This window comes from Harmonia axyridis, chromosome X, assembly GCF_914767665.1.
Source record: "Harmonia axyridis chromosome X, icHarAxyr1.1, whole genome shotgun sequence".
Classification (NCBI taxonomy): Eukaryota; Metazoa; Arthropoda; class Insecta; order Coleoptera; family Coccinellidae; genus Harmonia; species Harmonia axyridis.
The window spans coordinates 33,301,980-33,309,479 of record NC_059508.1 but is presented as its reverse complement, the minus strand read 5'-3'; the positions used below and the strand labels follow the sequence as shown (position 1 = coordinate 33,309,479).

Here is a 7,500-nt window from a genome sequence, read left to right as displayed (position 1 = left end):
CGTCTCGACCGTCCGCTGCGCCTACTAGGGCCGATTTCTTCGGACTCCGATCAGAAAATATACCGATGCATGTCGTTAACACCTAGTCCGCCTCGTCCGATCTATCTAAACAGTCTCGACGCACCCAACACTCTTTCAAAGTCGGATTACTCGGACTCAATCTGAAAATGGACCGATGCATGACGTCAACACTTAGCCCGCCTCGTCTGATCTATCTAAGCCATCTCGACCCACCCAACACGCCTTCCAAGTCGGATCACTCGGACTTCGATCTGAAAATCTCCGGACTCATTTTTATGAATATCCCCAGTCAGTAAGAACGTTATTTCGCCAATATATACCAACAATAAACCATATTCCAATAGCTGAACCAAAAATATAATTCCCGATCCAAACGTTCTGCATCGCCCAACGCGACCACCTTCCCTATATATGTCAGGAGAGCACAGGGTTCCCCTCCAGACAACACTTACGCTCTATCCCCGACTCTCGGTCGATCGATAGGCCAGGTCAGCGGTGTCTGTTTCGGCCGAAGCTCGGACTTTGGTCAAAATGTTCCGATACAAAATTTGAACCAAGATAGATACAGATATGATTCCTTCTTAAATATACGTTGATTATCGAACAGAATATGGTAAATATTTTGCGATGACCGAGGATTTCATGAATTTTTTTTTTTTTTCGAAAAAATTTTCTATTATCGGAATTTCCTCAAATTTCATTTGGTTGCCTCCTAATGCTTATTAAAAATGATAACCAACAATCAGAATCATTATTTATCATTTATTTCAATTTTTATAATGAAAAACGTTCACGTCCTTTCGCGCCTCTCGATCGTCGTTTACGTGATGCATCGGTCAGCCCTAGTTTACGTGGTGCATCGGTAAGATCGAGTTCACGTTCTGCATCGGTCTGCCCGAGTTTACGTGGTGCATCGGTAAGATCGAGATTACGTGGTGCATCGGTAAGATCGAGTTCACGTTCTGCATCGGTCTGCCTGAGTTTACGTGGTGCATCGGTATGATCGAGTTTACGTTCTGCATCGGTGTGATCTAGTTTACGTTGTGCATCGGTAAGATCGAGATTACGTGAAGCATCGGTATGATCGAGTTTACGTTCTGCATCGGTCTGGACTCTGAGATATATTTTCGACGTGAAAATGTTCCGATACAACTTTTGAACCAGGATAGTTAGAGAGATGATTTTTTCTGGGATGTACGTTGATTGGGGAATGGATTGTGGAAAATAACTTGCCATGACCGAGGTGTTCTCGAATTTTTTTTTTTTTTCGAAAAATATTTTCTGATTTTGGATTTCACTCAAATTTGATTTCGTTGCCTTCTAATGTGTTCTAAAAGAGTAAATCAGTAATCAGAATCGAAAAATATTTTTCGGATTTTTTTTTTTTTGAAAAAAAATTTTCTGATTTTGGAATTTCCTCAAATTTGATTTGGTTGCCTTCTAATGTGTTTTTAAAGCGTAAATCAGTAATCAGAATCAATATTCATTGTCGACTTTAATTTTTATAAGGAAAAATGTTCACGTCCTTAAACGCCTCCCCATCATTAGCCCGAGTCCAAGTCGATGTCAGTCCCGAGCGGACGGTGTCAGATACTACCTATCGCCCCGGTCTGGACTTGGCGAGGTATTTCGACGTGAAATGTTCCGATACAACTTTTGAACCAGGATAGTTAGAGAGATGATTTCTTCTATGTTGTACGTTGATTGTGGAATGGATTGTGGGAAATAACTTGCCATGACCCAGGTGTTCTTGAATTTTTTTTTTTTTCGAAAAAAATTTTCTGATCTTGAAATTTCCTCAAATCTGATTGCGTTGCCTTCTAATGTGTACTAAAAGAGTAAATCAGTAATCAGAATCAATATTCATTGTCGACTTTAATTTTTATAAGGAAAAATGTTCACGTCCTTAAACGCCTCTCCATCGTTACCCCGACTCCAAGACGATGTTAGACCGGAGCGGACGGTGTCAAATGCGACCGATCTCCCCGGTCTGGACTTAGCGAGATATTCCGACGTGAAATGTTCCGATACAAAAATTTAACTGTGATAGTTAGAGAGATGGTTCCTTTTGTGATGTACGTTGATTGTGTAATAGAATATGGAAATAAACTTGAGATGACCGAGGTCTTCTGGGATTTTTTTTTTTTTTCGAAAAATATTTTTCGATTTCGGAAATCCCTCAAATTTCATTGAGATATGTCCTAATGTGTTCTTAAAACTTAAATCAACAATCAGAATTAATATCCAAAAGTTATTTCATTTTTTATAAGGAAAAACGTTCACGTCCTTTCCGCTCCCAAAAAGTGAGATATCATAGAAAATATCGCTATATTTGTTGTTTACGGCCATACCACGCTGAAATTGCCAGTTCTCGTCAGAACACTGAAGCCAAGCAGCGTCGGGCGCGGTTAGTACTTGGATGGGTGACCGCTTGGGAACACCGCGTGCTGTAAGCTTTTTTTTTACGTTCTGCATCGGTCTGCCGAGATAACGTGGTGCATCGGTATGATCGAGTTTACGTTCTGCATCGGTAAGATCGAGATTACGTGATGCATCGGTAAGATTGAGATTACGTGGTGCATCGGTAAGATCGAGTTTACGTGGTGCATCGGTAAGATCCAATTCACGTTCTGCATCGGTAAGATCCAGTTCACGTGGTGCATCGGTAAGATCGAGATTACGTGGTGCATCGGTAAGATCGAGTTTACGTGGTGCATCGGTAAGATCCAATTCACGTTCTGCATCGGTAAGATCCAGTTCACGTGGTGCATCGGTAAGATTGAGATTACGTGGTGCATCGGTAAGATCGAGTTTACGTGGTGCATCGGTAAGATCCAATTCACGTTCTGCATCGGTAAGATCCAGTTCACGTGGTGCATCGGTAAGATTGAGATTACGTGGTGCATCGGTAAGATCGAGTTTACGTGGTGCATCGGTAAGATCCAATTCACGTTCTGCATCGGTAAGATCCAGTTCACGTGGTGCATCGGTAAGATCGAGATTACGTGGTGCATCGGTAAGATCGAGTTTACGTGGTGCATCGGTAAGATCCAATTCACGTTCTGCATCGGTAAGATCCAGTTCACGTGGTGCATCGGTAAGATTGAGATTACGTGGTGCATCGGTAAGATCCAGTTCACGTGGTGCATCGGTAAGATGGAGATTACGTGGTGCATCGGTAAGATCGAGATTACGTGGTGCATCGGTAAGATCTACTTTACGTTCTGCATCGGTCTGCCCTTGTTTACGTGGTGCATCGGTAAGATCGAGATTACGTGAAGCATCGGTATGATCGAGTTTACGTTCTGCATCGGTCTGCCCGATATTACGTGGTGCATCGGTCTGCCCTAGTTTACGTGGTGCATCGGTTTGGACTTAGAGATATATTTTCGACGTGAAAATGTTCCGATACAACTTTTGAACCAGGATAGTTAGAGAGATGATTTTTTCTGGGATGTACGTGGATCGGGGAATGGATTGTGGGAAATAACTTGCCATGACCGAGGTGTCCTCGAATTTTTTTTTTTTTCGAAAAAAATTTTCTGATTGTGGAATTTTCTCAAATTTGATTTGGTTGCCTCCTAATGTGTTCTAAAAGAGTAAATCAGTAATCGGAATCGAAAAATATTTTTCGGATTTTTTTTTTTTTCGAAAAAAATTTTCTGATCGTGGAATTTCCTCAAATTCGATTTGGTTGCCTTCTAATGTGTTTTTAAAGCGTAAATCAGTAATCAGAATCAATATTCATTGTCGACTTTAATTTTTATAAGGAAAAATGTTCACGTCCTTAAACGCCTCCCCATCATCAGCCCGAGTCCAAGTCGATGTCAGTCCCGAGCGGACGGTGTCAGATACTACCTATCGCCGAGGTCTGGACTTGGCGAGATATTACGACGTGAAATGTTCCGATACAACTTTTGAACCAGGATAGTTAGAGAGATGATTTCTTCTATGTTGTACGTTGATTGTGGAATGAAATACGGAAAATAACTCGCCATGACCGAGGTGATTACGATTTTTTTTTTTTTTCGAAAAAAATTTTCTGATCGTGGAATTTTCTCAAATTTGATTTGGTTGCCTCCTTATATGTTCTAGTAGCGATAATCAACAATCAGAATCAAAATCCATGGTCGGGTTTGATTTTTATAAGGAAAAATGTTCACGTCCTTTTTTACAACCCCGACTCATTGACGATGTTAGAACCGAGCCGGCGGTGTCAGATACGACCGATCGCCCCGGTCCCGATCGTCATTTACGTTGTGCATCGGTCTGCCCGAGATTACGTGGTGCATCGGTATGATCGAGTTTACGTGGTGCATCGGTAAGATCCAATTCACGTTCTGCATCGGTAAGATCCAATTCACGTTCTGCATCGGTAAGATCCAGTTCACGTGGTGCATCGGTAAGATGGAGATTACGTGGTGCATCGGTAAGATCGAGATTACGTGGTGCATCGGTAAGATCTACTTTACGTTCTGCATCGGTCTGCCCTTGTTTACGTGGTGCATCGGTAAGATCGAGATTACGTGAAGCATCGGTATGATCGAGTTTACGTTCTGCATCGGTCTGCCCGATATTACGTGGTGCATCGGTCTGCCCTAGTTTACGTGGTGCATCGGTTTGGACTTAGAGATATATTTTCGACGTGAAAATGTTCCGATACAACTTTTGAACCAGGATAGTTAGAGAGATGATTTTTTCTGGGATGTACGTGGATCGGGGAATGGATTGTGGGAAATAACTTGCCATGACCGAGGTGTCCTCGAATTTTTTTTTTTTTCGAAAAAAATTTTCTGATTGTGGAATTTTCTCAAATTTGATTTGGTTGCCTCCTAATGTGTTCTAAAAGAGTAAATCAGTAATCGGAATCGAAAAATATTTTTCGGATTTTTTTTTTTTTCGAAAAAAATTTTCTGATCGTGGAATTTCCTCAAATTCGATTTGGTTGCCTTCTAATGTGTTTTTAAAGCGTAAATCAGTAATCAGAATCAATATTCATTGTCGACTTTAATTTTTATAAGGAAAAATGTTCACGTCCTTAAACGCCTCCCCATCATCAGCCCGAGTCCAAGTCGATGTCAGTCCCGAGCGGACGGTGTCAGATACTACCTATCGCCGAGGTCTGGACTTGGCGAGATATTACGACGTGAAATGTTCCGATACAACTTTTGAACCAGGATAGTTAGAGAGATGATTTCTTCTATGTTGTACGTTGATTGTGGAATGAAATACGTAAAATAACTCGCCATGACCGAGGTGATTACGATTTTTTTTTTTTTTCGAAAAAAATTTTCTGATCGTGGAATTTTCTCAAATTTGATTTGGTTGCCTCCTTATATGTTCTAGTAGCGATAATCAACAATCAGAATCAAAATCCATGGTCGGGTTTGATTTTTATAAGGAAAAATGTTCACGTCCTTTTTTACAACCCCGACTCATTGACGATGTTAGAACCGAGCCGGCGGTGTCAGATACGACCGATCGCCCCGGTCCCGATCGTCATTTACGTTGTGCATCGGTCTGCCCGAGATTACGTGGTGCATCGGTATGATCGAGTTTACGTGGTGCATCGGTAAGATCCAATTCACGTTCTGCATCGGTAAGATCCAATTCACGTTCTGCATCGGTAAGATCCAGTTCACGTGGTGCATCGGTAAGATGGAGATTACGTGGTGCATCGGTAAGATCGAGATTACGTGGTGCATCGGTAAGATCTACTTTACGTTCTGCATCGGTCTGCCCTTGTTTACGTGGTGCATCGGTAAGATCGAGATTACGTGAAGCATCGGTATGATCGAGTTTACGTTCTGCATCGGTCTGCCCGATATTACGTGGTGCATCGGTCTGCCCTAGTTTACGTGGTGCATCGGTTTGGACTTAGAGATATATTTTCGACGTGAAAATGTTCCGATACAACTTTTGAACCAGGATAGTTAGAGAGATGATTTTTTCTGGGATGTACGTGGATCGGGGAATGGATTGTGGGAAATAACTTGCCATGACCGAGGTGTCCTCGAATTTTTTTTTTTTTCGAAAAAAATTTTCTGATTGTGGAATTTTCTCAAATTTGATTTGGTTGCCTCCTAATGTGTTCTAAAAGAGTAAATCAGTAATCGGAATCGAAAAATATTTTTCGGATTTTTTTTTTTTTCGAAAAAAATTTTCTGATCGTGGAATTTCCTCAAATTCGATTTGGTTGCCTTCTAATGTGTTTTTAAAGCGTAAATCAGTAATCAGAATCAATATTCATTGTCGACTTTAATTTTTATAAGGAAAAATGTTCACGTCCTTAAACGCCTCCCCATCATCAGCCCGAGTCCAAGTCGATGTCAGTCCCGAGCGGACGGTGTCAGATACTACCTATCGCCGAGGTCTGGACTTGGCGAGATATTACGACGTGAAATGTTCCGATACAACTTTTGAACCAGGATAGTTAGAGAGATGATTTCTTCTATGTTGTACGTTGATTGTGGAATGAAATACGGAAAATAACTCGCCATGACCGAGGTGATTACGATTTTTTTTTTTTTTCGAAAAAAATTTTCTGATCGTGGAATTTTCTCAAATTTGATTTGGTTGCCTCCTTATATGTTCTAGTAGCGATAATCAACAATCAGAATCAAAATCCATGGTCGGGTTTGATTTTTATAAGGAAAAATGTTCACGTCCTTTTTTACAACCCCGACTCATTGACGATGTTAGAACCGAGCCGGCGGTGTCAGATACGACCGATCGCCCCGGTCCCGATCGTCATTTACGTTGTGCATCGGTCTGCCCGAGATTACGTGGTGCATCGGTCTGGACTTAGAGATATATTTTCGACGTGAAAATGTTCCGATACAACTTTTGAACTAGGATAGTTAGAGAGATGATTTTTTCTGGGATGTACGTTGATTGGGGAATGGATTGTGGGAAATAACTTGCCATGACCGAGGTGTTCTCGAATTTTTTTTTTTTTTTCGAAAAAAATTTTCTGATTGTGTAATTTTCTCAAATTTGATTTGGTTGCCTCCTAATGTGTTCTAATAGCGATAATCAACAATCAGAATCAAAATCCATGGTCGGGTTTGATTTTTATAAGGAATAATGTTCACGTCCTTTTTCGCCTATGTTCTTTTTCGACGTGAAAAGTTCCGATACAACTTTTGAACCAGGATAGTTAGAGAGATGATTTTTTCTGGGATGTATGTTGATTGACGTACGAAACTTGGAAAAAAAATAGAAAAGACCGAGGTACTCTAGAAAAAAAATTTATTGAAAATATTTTTTTGATTTCGGAATTAATTCGAAATTCATTCAGATGTCTTCTATCAATATCGCGAAAGAAAAATCAATAATCAGAATCGATATTCATCTAAGATTATTTCCTTTTGGATTGTGTTAACATTCGGTACGATCTTGTCTACGTGATGCATCGGTTTGTTTCTCGGCTCTTGTGAGCAAGTTGGACACTCGAGACGGCCTCCATCGATCGGATTA

The 7,500-nt window shown here is 40.8% G+C and overlaps 1 non-coding gene across 1 annotated transcript; it reads left to right on the top strand.

Annotated features, from left to right (window-relative positions):
- Positions 1 to 2,358: 2,358 nt before the first annotated feature.
- Positions 2,359 to 2,477, top strand: LOC123687809. Its single transcript, XR_006749516.1, has one exon. It is a non-coding gene; the product is annotated as a 5S ribosomal RNA (ribosomal RNA).
- The last annotated feature ends 5,023 nt before the right edge of the window (positions 2,478 to 7,500 follow it).